The following is an 18,167-nucleotide window of genomic DNA, read 5'->3' as shown; positions in this document are numbered from 1 at the left end:
CCCCTCACACTGCAGGCTGACTCCCCTGTCATTAAATCCCGTGGCCACCAGTCCACTCACACTGTAGGCTGACTCCCCTGTCATTACCTCCCGTGGCCACCAGTCCACTCACACTGCAGGCTGACTCTCCCTTTCATTACCGCCCGTGGTCACCAGTCCACTCACACTCCAGGCTGACTCCCCTGTCATTACCTCCCGTGGCCACCAGTCCACTCACACTGCAGGCTGACTCCCCCTGTCACTACCTCCCGTGGCCACCAGTCCCCTCACACTGCAGGCTGACTCCCCCTGTCACTACCTCCCGTGGCCACCAGTCCCCTCACACTGCAGACTGACTCCCCCTGTCACTACCTCCCGTGGCCACCAGTCCACTCACACTGCAGGCTGGCTCCCCCTGTCATTACCTCCCGTGGCCACCAGTCCACTCACACTGCAGGCTGACTCCCCTGTCACTACCTCCCGTGGCCACCAGTCCACTCACACTGCCGGCTGACTCCCCTGTCATTACCTCCCGTGGTCACCAGTCCACTCACACTGCAGACTGACTCCCCTGTCATTACCTCCCGTGGCCACCAGTCCACTCACACTGCAGGCTGACTCCCCTGTCATTACCTCCCATGACCACCAGTCTACTCACACTGCAGGCTGACTCCCCCTGTCACTACCTCCCGTTGCTACCAGTTCACTCACACTGCAGGCTGACTCCCCTGTCATTACCTCCCGTGGCCACCAGTCCACTCACACTGCAGGCTGACTCCCCTGTCATTACCTCCCGTGGCCACCAGTCCACTCACACTGCAGGCTGACTCCCCCTGTCATCACCTCCCGTGGCCACCAGTCCACTCTTACTGCAGGCTGACTCCGCTGTCATTACAGATGAATGGACTCACGTGACCCAGGGGTGTTGGGATCTGTTGGCGGTGTTCCAGGCAGTCGGAGGGCCTTGGGTCTGTGGGGGGTCCCGGTGTCTGTGTGGGGGGTCCCAGTGTCCATTGGGTGGGGTGGGGGGGGGGGAGTGGGGGGGGGACGTCCCCCCGGGGGTAGCACGTGAGCCATTCTCTGTCCGCTGCTTGCCGGCCGCAGTCGGCTTCACGACGGAGGACCTCCGCTTCAACTGGGCCCCGGGCGACCCGGTGCAGATGGACGAGATGTCGCTGCCGCAGTTCGACATCAGCAACGACGACATCCGCTACGGGAACTGCACCAAGTTCTACCCGGGAACCGGTGGGCACCGCATCGCCACCGCACCGCCATCAACGCACCACCACCAACGCACCACCACCACACCACCACCACCGCACAATCACCGCACCACCACCACCACCGCACCACCACCAACGCACCACCACCACACCACCACCACACCACACCACCACCAACGCACCACCACCACACCACTGCCGCGCCACCACTACCGCACACCGGCAACTCACCGCGTGCCGTGCCACCAAAACAGCACGCCACACAGCCCAGCCCCAACGCACCCCACTGCTGCTGCTGATGATGCCGATGGTGACGATGGTGGTGATGTTGATGGTGGTGATGTTGATGGTGATGTTGATGGTGATGATGGTGGTAATGTTGATGGTGATGTTGATGATGGTAATGATGGTGGTGATGTTGATGGTGATGATGGTGGTGATGTTGATGATGGTAATGATGATGTTCATGGTGGTGATGGTGATGATGGTGGTGATGTTGATGGTGGTGATGGTGGTGATGTTGATGGTGGTGATGGTGGTGATGTTGATGGTGGTGATGGTGGTGATGTTGATGGTGATGATGGTGATGTTGATGTTGATGGTGATGTTGATGGTGGTGATGTTGATGGTGGTGATGGTGATGATGGTGATGGTGATGTTGATGGTGGTGATGGTGATGTTGATGTTAATGTTGATGGTGGTGATGGTGATGTTGATGGTGATGATGTTGATGGTGATGATAATGTTGATGGTGATGTTGATGGTGATGTTGATGGTGGTGATGGTGTAGGCTACTATACGTGTGTGGAGGTGATCTTCACAATACGTAGACAGGTGGCGTTCTACATCATGGGGGTCTACGCCCCCACGCTGATGATGATGATGTTGATGGTGATGATGATGTTGATGGTGGTGATGGTGATGTTGATGGTGGTGATGTTGATGTTGATGGTGGTGATGTTGATGTTGATGGTGGTGATGGTGATGTTGATGATGATGTTGATGGTGGTGATGTTGATGTTGATGGTGGTGATGTTGATGGTGGTGATGGTGATGTTGATGGTGATGATGTTGATGGTGATGATGTTGATGGTGATGATGGTGATGTTGATGGTGGTGATGGTGGTGGTGATGGTGATGTTGATGATGATGATGGTGATGTTGATGGTGATGATGTTGATGGTGATGGTGATGATGTTGATGTTGATGGTGATGATGATGATGGTGATGTTGATGGTGATGTTGATGATGTTGATGGTGGTGATGGTGTAGGCTACTACACGTGTGTGGAGGTGATCTTCACGCTACGCAGGCAAGTGGGGTTCTACATCATGGGGGTCTACGCCCCCACGCTGATGATGGTGATGTTGATGATGATGATGTTGATGGTGGTGATGATGTTGATGGTGATGGTGGTGATGGTGATGTTGATGGTGGTGGTGGTGGTGATGGTGGGGATGTTGATGGTGATGATGGTGATGTTGATGGTGGTGTTGGTGATGGTGTAGGCTACTACACGTGTGTGGAGGTGATCTTCACGCTACGTAGGCAAGTGGGGTTCTACATCATGGGGGTCTACACGCCCACGCTGATGATGATGGTGATGTTGATGATGATGATGTTGATGGTGGTGGTGATGATGTTGATGGTGGTGATGGTGATGTTGATGGTGGTGGTGGTGGTGATGGTGGTGATGTTGATGGTGATGTTGATGATGTTGATGGTGATGTTGATGATGTTGATGGTGATGATGGTGATGGTGGTGATGTTGATGGTGTTGTAGGCTACTACACGTGTGTGGAGGTGATCTTCACGCTACGCAGGCAAGTGGGGTTCTACATCATGGGGGTCTACGCCCCCACGCTGCTCACCGTGGTGCTGTCCTGGCTCTCGTTCTGGATCAACCCAGAGGCGAGCGCGGCACGCGTACCCCTGGGTCAGAGCACACACACACCACCTACCACTACACCGCCTACCACTACACACACACACACCACCTACCACCACACACACACACACCACCTACCACTACACCGCCTACCACTACACACACACACCGCCTACCACTACACACACACACCGCCTACCACTACACACACACAGCGCCTACCACCACACACACACCACCTACCACCACACACACACACACCACCTACCACCACACACACACACACCACCTACCACCACACACACAGCGCCTACCACTACAGCCACAGCGCCTACCACTACACACACACCACCTACCACCACACACACATCGCCTACCACTACACACACACACCACCTACCACCACACACACACACACCGCCTACCACTACACACACACAGCGCCTACCACCACACACACACACACCACCTACCACTACACCCACACCACCTACCACCACACTCACACCACCTACCACCACACACACACCACCTATCACCACACACACACCACCTACCACTACACACACACCGCCTACCACTACAGCCACACCGCCTACCACCACACACACACACACCACCTACCACTACACACACCCACACCACCTACCACTACACCCACACCACCTACCACCACACACACACCACCTACCACTACACACACACACACCACCTACCACTACACCCACACCACCTACCACTACACACACACACACCGCCTACCACTACACACCCACACCGCCTACCACCACACACACACCACCTACCACCACACACACACACCACCTACCACTACAGCCACACCGCCTACCACTACACACCCACACCACCTACCACCACACACACACCACCTACCACTACACACACACCGCCTACCACTACACACCCACACCGCCTACCACCACACACACCACCTACCACCACACACACACCACCTACCACCACACACACACACCACCTACCACTACAGCCACACCCACACCGCCTACCACTACACCCACACCGCCTACCACCACACACACTCCGCCTACCACTACACACACACCGCCTACAGCTACCCCTACACCGCCTAGCACTACCTCCACACCGCCTACCACTACACACACACACCGCCTACCACCACTACACACACACCGCCTACCGCCACACACACACCGCCTACCACTACACACACACACCGCCTACCACCACACCCACACCGCCTACCACTACAGCCACACCGCCTACCACCACCCACACCGCCTACCACCACACCCACACCACCTACCACGACACCCACACCGCCTACCACTACACCCACACCGCCTACCACTACACACACACCGCCTACCACCACACCCACACCGCCTACCACTACACCCACACCGCCTACCACTACACACACACCGCCTACCACTACGACCTCCTACTACCACTACGACCTCCTCCTACCACTACCTCTACCACCTCCTCCTACCACTACCTCCACTACTACCTCCTCCTACCACCACCACTTGCTGGTGTTCTGGGTAATAACCTTCGTGATCACTCATTCATATTTGGGGTGAGATCATCATCCAGACCCAAAGCCTCCCCTAAATTGGTTGAGAAGCACTCCATGGGGCACTTCAGCACTCAGGCATTTACTAATGATGTGCTTCACTCGGATATTGACAAGGTCTGTGATATCCCCAACCTGGCTACGGCCTGGGAGACCTTCAGGTACACACGTTTCTCCAAATTCTTAACAAACATGCTCCGTTGGTTAGATTTGATTACTTGGCTCATGAAAACTGGGGACAAGGCTTGGGTATGTGCTAAGAAAAGTTATTTGGTCAATGACCGGCTAGCATACAGGATTTTAAGGAATAGATGCGTCAGAAGCTTACAGCACGCAAAGTAAATGCCTGCTTCTCCTCCACTCTCCTGGAATCGCATGGCAATGCCAGGATCTTCTGGAAAACAATCAAATGCACCTTCTGGGTTCTTTCGGTAAAGTCACCACGTAGAATGGAGACAAAATAATAAAAATAATAATAACAGAATAAAATTCTCACGACGTTTCGGCCACAACACAAGTAGCCTTCCTCAGGTGAAGAAACAGGTCTGTCCGAACTCAAGCGCTGTCCGAACTCAAGCGCTGTCTTCCGGACAGTCCTGCTTCTTCACCTGAGGAAGGCTACTTGTGTTGTGGCCGAAACGTCGTGAGAATTTTATTCTGTTATTATTATTTTTTATTATTTTATCTCCATTATACGTGGTGACTTTACCGAAAGAAACCCAGATGATGAATCCCTGCAGTCACGAAAGCTTTGAATCGAAATTTAATCAAATGTATCGAAAAGGCATCCAACACAGATAATCTGCCCGTTGAGCTTAACCGAAATGGGGACTATTTTTCAGAGCCCCAAAAAATTGTGGACAATTTTTACCTTCATTTGTCTGTGGTGACCTTTTTGATAATGTATTGGGAGTCATCCCTTGCTCATGCAATTTCCTACACCCCTGTCCAAACATTAAAATAATTTAGTTTCCAGCCTATCCACGAAAGTAATGTTCTGAAACAACTGTCCTACCTCAAAGGGTCCCCCTCTACCGGAGCGGATAGTATTCCCGTCTTTGCTCGGCTAACTGTTGGTCACCTTGATTTAAAGCTTTCGTGACTGCAGGGATTCATAGCCTTGGTTCTTTCGGTAAAGTCACCACGTAGAAGGGAAACAATAAAATAATACAAATATATAACAATAAAATTCTCACGACGTTGCGACTGCAACACAAGCAATCATCGTCAGGTGTGAAAACCACACAAATTTTCTTGCTGTGGTTTTCACACCTGATGATGGCTGCTTGTGTTGCAGTCGAAACGTCGTGAGAATTTTATTCTGTTATTATTCTTTTTTATTATTATTTTATCTCCATTATACGTGGTGACTTTACCGAAAGAAACCCAGATGATGAATCCCTGCAGTCACGAAAGCTTTAAATCGAAATTTAATCAAATGTATCGAAAAGGCATCCAACACAGATAATCTGCCCGTTGAGCTTAAACGAAATGGGGACTATTTTTCAGAGCCCCAAAAAATTGTGGACAATTTTTACCTTCATTTGTCTGTGGTGACCTTTTTGATAATGTATTGGGAGTCATCCCTTGCTCATGCAATTTCCTACACCCCTGTACCAAATCTTGCAGTAAGATTTGGTACAGTACACAAAATTCAAAAACTAGTATCTTGCACTAAAGACGCATTACCTAAATTATCAACAGAAGGTGTATATACAAACCTATACGCAATATTTTCCAACCTATCCATCAAAGAAGCATCAGTACCTCTAGAATGGAAACATTCTTATGTCCGTCCACTTCACAAAGTGGGGCCCTAAAGATGATCCAAATAACTACCGACCTATCTTAATTTTGTCCCCGTTGATGAACATATTTAAAAAATGATTGAACTACCAAATTAGCAGTTTCCTGTCCGACAACAATCTCTTACATCGAAAACAATCTGGGTTCCGAAAAAAATGCAGCACCACATCTGCTGCATTAGACTCTCTGAATCACATTTACAGTAGCCTTGATAATAAGCAGTACTGTGCCTGTCTTTTTCTTGACCTGTCCAAAGCCTTTGATACAGTGGACCACAACACCCTGCTTAGTAAACTAAGTTGCCTCGGTTTCTCCAAACACGCAGTGGAATGGTTTTAAAAATTACCTCTTTTCTCGCACCCAAACTGTATTCACAGATGGTTGGAGGTCAAACAGTGTTAAGATAACAAAAGTGGTTCCACAGGGTTCCATCCTCGGCCCCCTCTTGTTTTCTCTTTATGTCAATGACTTGGGCACTGACCCGGATCATTCCAGGGTAAATCTGTTTGCAGATGACACGATACTGATTACTGCTGGCCGCTCTCCGGATGACGTGATTGCTAAGCTCCAGGGTGATTTCAACAAACTACGTCAGCTAGTTGCTCTTAAACTAGTCCTGAATACCTCCAAAACCAAGGTGCTATGCTTCTCACCGGGACTAAAGCAGGAAGTTATTTTTCCCCCAATTACATTCCTTAAATAATCATCAAATAGAGCAAGTCAAGATCTATAAGTATCTTGGGGTCATCTTTAATTCAAAGCTGAATTTTCAAGATCACATTGATTATATTGGTAAAAAGGCAAACATAAAAAATTAGTTTTCTGTATCGACACAAGCACTGCTTCCCCCCAATGTTCCGTTTGGAATTGATAAAAGCTGCCATACTGCCTCTACTTGACTACTGTGACATCGTGTATAAATCAGCCCCAAGTACTGTACTGAAGAAGCTTGATTCCATCTATCACTCGGCCTTAAGATTTGCATTGAACTGCCCATATAGGACTCACCACTGTGATCTCTACATTGGGTCAAACTTAACATCTCTTAATGTTCGACGGCTTGTGCATCAGATCTTATTTATTCACGATCTACTTACAAGGAAATCAGCAAGACTACCTGCTGGATCTCCTCTCTGTTTCAAAGAACAAATTTGACCTCAGGTCTTCGCTCATTTACCAGCTTCACATTCCCTATTGCCGTACAAAAACTGGAGGAAGGGCCTTTGCTTTTGATGCCCCCAGGGTCTGGAATGCTATTGCCAATAAACTGCAACTTGGATCACACTACCTGTGAGATCTTCACTCAAAACTGCTCTAGAGGAGTTGGACACCCCTAGCTGCCACTGCTGTTCAGAATGGCATTGAAATCAAATGCATCGCTCCGGATGACCGCTGTTAAAGCATGGTCTTGAGTTTTGATTATAGTGCGCTGATCTTTAAAGGCGCATTCAAAACAATGTTGATACTACTACTGATGGCTCATGTTGTTATGGAGCGACTCATGCAGCCAGCCATGGCTGAAAAGTTTGGCAGCACATGTTACGTGTGGATCGCTTATTGTTAAGTTTCAATCACAGTTCCTACGGTCACCGCTGTTTTTACCGCTTTATTTTGGTGGCTTTCGAAGACGCTTTGGTTTTAGCCACGTTTGTTTGTTGTAGAAACAGAGTTAGCCTGCTAACTTTAATCTAAATTCGCATTTACGGTTGTTATTGCTTGACTTGCATCCCGCTGGGATTTTCGCGCACAGCGTTGAAAAGCGGTGCTTTTTCTGCAAGATTTTTGCTGTTTTTGCCCTGGATTTGTCTGTTTGCGCGCGGCCACTTTAAGATCTTTCTTGTTCGTGTTTTTTTTTGTTGCGGTTGTAGCGAAGTCACGAGCCGCATGGCTCACAGGGTTATACCTCATACATGGAACTCAAAAACCACTACTACTACCTACTACTATTACCACTACTACCTCTACTACTACTATCACTACTACTACCACTACTATTACCACTACTACTACCTCTACTACTATTACTACTATCACTACTACTACCTACTATTATTACCACTACTACCTCTACTACTACTATCACTACTACTACCACTACTATTACGACTACTACTACCTTTACTACTATTACTACTACCACTACTACTACCACTACTATTACCACTACTACTACCTCTACTACTATTACTACTATCACTGCTACTACCTACTACTATTACCACTACTACCTCTACTACTACTATCACTACTATTACCACTACTACTACTTCTACTACTATTACTATCACTGCTACTACCTACTACTATTACCACTACTACCTCTACTACTACTATCACTACTACTACCACTACTGCTATTACCACTACTACCACTACTACCTCCACTACCACTACTACTACCTCCTACTACCACTACTATCACTAATACTACTACCACTACTACTATTACCACTACTACCTCTACTACTACCACCACTACCTCCTCCTACTACTATTACCACTACTACCTCTACTACTACCACTACTACTACTACGACTACTACCACTACTACTACCTCCTACTACCACTACTACTACTACCACTACTACTACCACTACTACTACCACTACTACCTCCTACTACGACTACAACTACTACCACTACTACTAATACTACTACTACCACTACTATCACTACTACTACCACTACTACTACCACTACTACTACCACTACTACCACTACTACCTCCTACTACCACTCCGACTACTATCACTACCTCTACTACTACTACCACTACTACTACCACTACTACTACTACTACCACTACTACCTCTACTACTACCACTACTACTACTACCATTACTACTACTACCACTACTACTACCTCTACTACCTCTACTATTACTACTACTTCCACTACTACTACCACTACTACCACTACTACTACCACTACTACTACTACCTCTACTACTACAACTACTACCTCTACTATCACTACTACTACTACCTCTACTACTACCATCACTACTACTACCACTACTACTACTACCACTACTACCACTACTACTACTAATACCACTACTACCTCCTACTACCACTACAACTACTACCACTACTACTACCACTACTACCTCTACTATCACTACTACCACTACTACTACTACCACGACTACCTCTACTACTACCACTACTACTACTACCACTACTACTACTACCACTACTACCACTAACACTACTACCTCCACTACTACTACTACCTCTACTACTACCACTACTAACACTACGACCTACACTACTACTACTACCTCTACTACTACTATCACTACTACCACTACTAATACCACTACTATTACTACCACTACTACCTCCTACTACCACTACAACTACTACCACTACTACTACTACCACTACTACCTCTACTATCACTACTACTATTACTACTACCACGACAACCTCTACTAATGCTACTACTACCACTACTACTACTACCTCTACTACTACCACTACTACTACCACTACTACCTCCACTACTACCACTACTACTACCACTACTACTACTACCACTACTACTACTACCACTACTACTATTACCACTACTACTACTAACACTACGACCTCCACTACTACTACTTCTACTACTACCACTACTACTACCACTAGTACTACCACTACTACAACCTCCTACTACCACTACTACTACTGCCACTACTACTACTACCACCACTACCTCTACTACTACGACTAATACTACTACCACTACTACCACTACTACTACCACTACTACTACCACTATTACTATTACCACTATTACTACTACCACTACTACTACCACTACTACCACTACTACTACCACTACTACCTCTACTACTACCACTACTACTACCTCTACTACTACAACTACTACTACCACTACTACTACTAACACTACGACCTCCACTACTACTACTATCTCTACTACTACCACTACTACTACTACCACTACTACTACTACCACTTCTACTACCACTATTACTATTGCCACTATTACTACTACCACTACTACTACCACTACTACCTCTACTACTACCACTACTACCTCTACTATCACTACTACTACCACTACTACTACCACTACTACCTCTACTACTACTACCTCTACTACTACAACTACTACTACCACTACTACTAACACTACGACCTCCACTACTACTACTACCTCTACTACTACCACTACTACTACCTCCTACTACCACTACTACTACCTCCACTACTACCACTAACACTACGACCTCCACTACTACCACTACTACTACCACTACTACTACCACTACTACAACCTCCTACTACTACCACTACTACTACTGCCACTACTACCACTACTACCTCCACTACTACTACTACCACTACTACCACTACTACCACTACTACTACCACTACTACCACTAACACTACGACCTCCACTACCACTACTACCTCTAATACCACTACTACTACCACTACTACCACTAACACTACTACCTCTACTACTACTACCTCTACTACTACTACTACTAACACTACGACCTCCACTACTACTACTACCTCTACTACCACTACTACTACTACCACTACTACTACCACTACTACCACTAACACTACGACCTCCACTACCACTACTACCTCTAGTACCACTACTACTACTACTACCACTACTACCACTGACACTACTACCTCTACTACTACTACCTCTACTACTGCCACTGCTACTACTACCACTACTGCTACTAACACTACGACCTCCACTACTACTACTACCTCTACTACCTCCTACTACCACTACTACTACCTCCACTACTACTACTACCACTAACACTACGACTTCCACTACTACCACTACTACTATTACCACTAATACCTCCTACTACCACTACTACTACCACTACTACCTCTACCATTACTACTACTACCACTACTACTATTACCACTACTACTACTACCAATACTACTACTACTACTACCACTACTACCACTAACACTACGACCTCCACTACCACTACTACTACTACCACTACTACCACTATTACTACTACCACTACTACTACCACTACTACCACTAACACTACGACCTCCACTACCACTACTACATCTACTACCACTACTACTACTACCACTATTACCACTAACACTACGACCTCTACTACTACCACTACTACTACCACCACTACTACTACTACCACTACCACCATTACTACTACCACTACTACTTCTACTACTACCACTACCACCACTACTACTCCTACCACTATTACTACTACCACTACTACTACTACCTCTACTACTGCTACCACTACTACCTCCTACTACCACTACAACTACTTCCACTACTACCATTACTACCACTACTACCTCTACTATCACTACTACTACCACTACTACTACCTCGACTACCAATACTACTACTACTACCTCCACTACTACTACTTCTACTACTACCACTACTACTACCACTACTACTACTAACACTACGACCTCCACTACTACTACTACCTCTACTACTAACACTACTACTACCACTACTACTACCTCTACTACTAAAACTACTACTACCACTACTACCTCTACTACTAACACTACTACTACCACTACTACTACCTCCTACTACCACTACTACTACCTCCACTACTACTACTACCACTACTACTACCACTACCACTACTACCACTACTACTACTACCACTACTACCACTACTACCTCTACTACGACCACTACTACTACAACCATTACTACCACTACTACTACCACTATTACTACTACTACCATTACTACCACTACTACTACCTCTACTACTACTACCACTACTACCTCTACTACCACTACTACTACTACCACTACTACCACTAACACTACGACCTCTACTACTACCACTGATGATGACACTGCTGCTGATGATGACACTGCTGCTGCTGTTAATGATGATGATCCTGCTGCTGCTGATGACACTGCTGCTGCTGATGATGACTGCTGATGACACTGCTGCTGATGATGATGACACTGCTGATGATGATCATGACACTGATGATGACACTGCTGATGATGATCATGACACTGATCATGACACTGCTGCTGATGATGACACTGCTGCTGCTGATGACACTGCTGATGACACTGCTGCTGCTGATGATGACACTGCTGATGATGATCATGACACTGATGATGATGACACTGCTGCTGATGATGACACTGCTGATGATGATGACACTGATGATGATGACACTGATGATGATGATGATGATAATGCCACTGCTGATGATGATGACACTGCTGCTGATGATGATGACACTGCTGGTGATAATGATGATGACACTGCTGCTGCTGCTGATGATGACACTGCTGATGATGATGACACTGCTGCTGATGATGATGACACTGCTGATGATAATGATGATGACACTGCTGCTGCTGATGATGACACTGCTGATGATGACACTGATGATGATGATGCCACTGCTGATGATGATGACACTGCTGATGATGATGATGACACTGCTGATGATGATGACACTGCTGCTGATGATGATGACACTGCTGATGATAATGATGATGACACTACTGATGATGATGACACTGCTGCTGCTGATGATGACACTGCTGCTGATGATGATGACACTGCTGATGATGATCATGACACTGATGATGACACTGCTGATGATGATCATGACACTGATGATGACACTGCTGCTGATGATGACACTGCTGCTGCTGATGATGACACTGCTGATGACACTGCTGCTGATGATGATGACACTGCTGATGATGATCATGACACTGATGATGATCATGACACTGATGATGATGATGACACTGCTGCTGCTGATGATGATGACACTGATGATGTTGATAATGCATGATCATGACACTGATGATGATCATGACACTGATGATGATGATGACACTGCTGCTGCTGATGATGATGACACTGATGATGTTGATAATGCCACTGCTGCTGATGATGATGACATTGCTGATGATAATGATGATGACACTGCTGCTGATGATGACACTACTGATGATGATGGTGATGACACTGCTGATGATGATGACACTGCTGATGATGATGACACTGCTGATGATGATGACACTGCTGATGACACTGCTGATGATGATGCCACTGCTGATGATGATACTGCTGATGATGATGACACTGCTGATGATGATGACACTGTTGCTGATGATGATGACACTGTTGCTGATGATGACACTGCTGATGATGATGACACTGCTGATGATGATGATGACACTGCTGCTGATGATGACACTGCTGCTGATGATGATGACACTGCTGCTGATGATGCTGATGACACTGCTGATGACACTGCTGATGCTGATGATGCTGATGATGATGCTGATGATGATGATGTTACCACTGCAGGCATCTTGTCGGTGCTGTCGCTGGCGTCGCAGGCGATGTCGCTGGCTGCCGAGCTCCCCAAGGTGTCCTACCTGCTGATGATGACACTGCTGATGATGATGCTGATGATGATGATGCTGATGATGATGATGTTACCACTGCAGGCATCTTGTCGGTGCTGTCGCTGGCGTCGCAGGCGATGTCGCTGGCTGCCGAGCTCCCCAAGGTGTCCTACCTGCTGATGATGATGCTGCTGATGATGATGCTGATGATGATGCTGATGATGATGATGCTGATGATGATGATGTTACCACTGCAGGCATCTTGTCGGTGCTGTCGCTGGCGTCGCAGGCGATGTCGCTGGCTGCCGAGCTCCCCAAGGTGTCCTACCTGCTGATGATGATGCTGCTGATGATGATGCTGATGATGATGCTGATGATGATGATGCTGATGATGATGATGTTACCACTGCAGGCATCTTGTCGGTGCTGTCGCTGGCGTCGCAGGCGATGTCGCTGGCTGCCGAGCTCCCCAAGGTGTCCTACCTGCTGATGATGATGCTGCTGATGATGATGCTGATGATGATGCTGATGATGATGATGCTGATGATGATGATGTTACCACTGCAGGCATCTTGTCGGTGCTGTCGCTGGCGTCGCAGGCGATGTCGCTGGCTGCCGAGCTCCCCAAGGTGTCCTACCTGCTGATGATGATGCTGATGATGATGCTGATGATGATGATGTTACCACTGCAGGCATCTTGTCGGTGCTGTCGCTGGCGTCGCAGGCGATGTCGCTGGCTGCCGAGCTCCCCAAGGTGTCCTACCTGCTGATGATGATGCTGCTGATGATGATGCTGATGATGATGCTGATGATGATGATGCTGATGATGATGATGTTACCACTGCAGGCATCTTGTCGGTGCTGTCGCTGGCGTCGCAGGCGATGTCGCTGGCTGCCGAGCTCCCCAAGGTGTCCTACCTGCTGATGATGATGCTGATGATGACACTGCTGATGCTGATGATGCTGATGATGATGCTGATGATGATGATGTTACCACTGCAGGCATCTTGTCGGTGCTGTCGCTGGCGTCGCAGGCGATGTCGCTGGCTGCCGAGCTCCCCAAGGTGTCCTACCTGCTGATGATGATGCTGATGATGATGATGCTGATGATGATGATGTTACCACTGCAGGCATCTTGTCGGTGCTGTCGCTGGCGTCGCAGGCGATGTCGCTGGCTGCCGAGCTCCCCAAGGTGTCCTACCTGCTGATGATGATGCTGCTGATGATGATGCTGATGATGCTGATGATGATGATGCTGATGATGATGATGATGTTACCACTGCAGGCATCTTGTCGGTGCTGTCGCTGGCGTCGCAGGCGATGTCGCTGGCTGCCGAGCTCCCCAAGGTGTCCTACCTGCTGATGATGATGCTGCTGATGATGATGCTGATGATGATGCTGATGATGATGATGCTGATGATGATGATGTTACCACTGCAGGCATCTTGTCGGTGCTGTCGCTGGCGTCGCAGGCGATGTCGCTGGCTGCCGAGCTCCCCAAGGTGTCCTACCTGCTGATGATGATGCTGATGATGACACTGCTGATGCTGATGATGCTGATGATGATGCTGATGATGATGATGTTACCACTGCAGGCATCTTGTCGGTGCTGTCGCTGGCGTCGCAGGCGATGTCGCTGGCTGCCGAGCTCCCCAAGGTGTCCTACCTGCTGATGATGATGCTGATGATGACACTGCTGATGCTGATGATGCTGATGATGATGCTGATGATGATGATGTTACCACTGCAGGCATCTTGTCGGTGCTGTCGCTGGCGTCGCAGGCGATGTCGCTGGCTGCCGAGCTCCCCAAGGTGTCCTACCTGCTGATGATGATGCTGATGATGACACTGCTGATGCTGATGATGCTGATGATGATGCTGATGATGATGATGATGTTACCACTGCAGGCATCTTGTCGGTGCTGTCGCTGGCGTCGCAGGCGATGTCGCTGGCTGCCGAGCTCCCCAAGGTGTCCTACCTGCTGATGATGATGCTGCTGATGATGATGCTGATGATGATGCTGATGATGATGATGCTGATGATGATGATGTTACCACTGCAGGCATCTTGTCGGTGCTGTCGCTGGCGTCGCAGGCGATGTCGCTGGCTGCCGAGCTCCCCAAGGTGTCCTACCTGCTGATGATGATGCTGCTGATGATGATGCTGATGATGATGCTGATGATGATGATGCTGATGATGATGATGTTACCACTGCAGGCATCTTGTCGGTGCTGTCGCTGGCGTCGCAGGCGATGTCGCTGGCTGCCGAGCTCCCCAAGGTGTCCTACCTGCTGATGATGATGCTGATGATGACACTGCTGATGCTGATGATGCTGATGATGATGCTGATGATGATGATGTTACCACTGCAGGCATCTTGTCGGTGCTGTCGCTGGCGTCGCAGGCGATGTCGCTGGCTGCCGAGCTCCCCAAGGTGTCCTACCTGCTGATGATGATGCTGATGATGACACTGCTGATGCTGATGATGCTGATGATGATGCTGATGATGTTACCACTGCAGGCATCTTGTCGGTGCTGTCGCTGGCGTCGCAGGCGATGTCGCTGGCTGCCGAGCTCCCCAAGGTGTCCTACCTGCTGATGACACTGCTGATGATGATGATGCTGATGATGATGATGCTGATGATGATGCTGATGATGATGATGTTACCACTGCAGGCATCTTGTCGGTGCTGTCGCTGGCGTCGCAGGCGATGTCGCTGGCTGCCGAGCTCCCCAAGGTGTCCTACCTGCTGATGATGATGCTGCTGATGATGATGCTGATGATGATGCTGATGATGATGATGCTGATGATGATGATGTTACCACTGCAGGCATCTTGTCGGTGCTGTCGCTGGCGTCGCAGGCGATGTCGCTGGCTGCCGAGCTCCCCAAGGTGTCCTACCTGCTGATGATGATGCTGCTGATGATGATGCTGATGATGATGCTGATGATGATGATGCTGATGATGATGATGTTACCACTGCAGGCATCTTGTCGGTGCTGTCGCTGGCGTCGCAGGCGATGTCGCTGGCTGCCGAGCTCCCCAAGGTGTCCTACCTGCTGATGATGATGCTGATGATGACACTGCTGATGCTGATGATGCTGATGATGATGCTGATGATGATGATGTTACCACTGCAGGCATCTTGTCGGTGCTGTCGCTGGCGTCGCAGGCGATGTCGCTGGCTGCCGAGCTCCCCAAGGTGTCCTACCTGCTGATGATGATGCTGCTGATGATGATGCTGATGATGATGCTGATGATGATGATGCTGATGATGATGATGTTACCACTGCAGGCATCTTGTCGGTGCTGTCGCTGGCGTCGCAGGCGATGTCGCTGGCTGCCGAGCTCCCCAAGGTGTCCTACCTGATGATGATGCTGCTGATGATGATGCTGATGATGATGCTGATGATGATGATGTTACCACTGCAGGCATCTTGTCGGTGCTGTCGCTGGCGTCGCAGGCGATGTCGCTGGCTGCCGAGCTCCCCAAGGTGTCCTACCTGCTGATGATGATGCTGCTGATGATGATGCTGATGATGATGCTGATGATGATGCTGATGATGATGATGTTACCACTGCAGGCATCTTGTCGGTGCTGTCGCTGGCGTCGCAGGCGATGTCGCTGGCTGCCGAGCTCCCCAAGGTGTCCTACCTGCTGATGATGATGATGCTGATGATGATGCTGATGATGATGCTGATGATGATGATGTTACCACTGCAGGCATCTTGTCGGTGCTGTCGCTGGCGTCGCAGGCGATGTCGCTGGCTGCCGAGCTCCCCAAGGTGTCCTACCTGCTGATGATGATGATGCTGATGATGATGCTGATGATGATGCTGATGATGATGATGATGTTACCACTGCAGGCATCTTGTCGGTGCTGTCGCTGGCGTCGCAGGCGATGTCGCTGGCTGCCGAGCTCCCCAAGGTGTCCTACCTGCTGATGATGATGCTGATGATGCTGATGATGCTGATGATGATGATGTTACCACTGCAGGCATCTTGTCGGTGCTGTCGCTGGCGTCGCAGGCGATGTCGCTGGCTGCCGAGCTCCCCAAGGTGTCCTACCTGCTGATGACACTGCTGATGATGATGCTGATGATGCTGATGATGATGATGTTACCACTGCAGGCATCTTGTCGGTGCTGTCGCTGGCGTCGCAGGCGATGTCGCTGGCTGCCGAGCTCCCCAAGGTGTCCTACCTGCTGATGATGATGATGCTGATGATGATGCTGATGATGATGATGCTGATGATGATGATGTTACCACTGCAGGCATCT

The 18,167-nt window shown here is 48.7% G+C and overlaps 1 pseudogene; it reads left to right on the top strand.

Annotated features, from left to right (window-relative positions):
* The window catches only part of LOC116937586 (glycine receptor subunit beta-like), a 39,924-nt pseudogene that overhangs the window by 5,941 nt on the left and 15,816 nt on the right, over window positions 1-18,167 (top strand).

The sequence above is a fragment of the Petromyzon marinus genome (genome assembly GCF_048934315.1).
Source record: "Petromyzon marinus isolate PM22_M1 ecotype Great Lakes invasive population chromosome 76 unlocalized genomic scaffold, UKy_Petmar_22M1.pri1.0 chr76_unloc.1, whole genome shotgun sequence".
NCBI lineage: Eukaryota > Metazoa > Chordata > Hyperoartia > Petromyzontiformes > Petromyzontidae > Petromyzon > Petromyzon marinus.
This window is presented reverse-complemented; position numbering and strand designations above follow the sequence as displayed.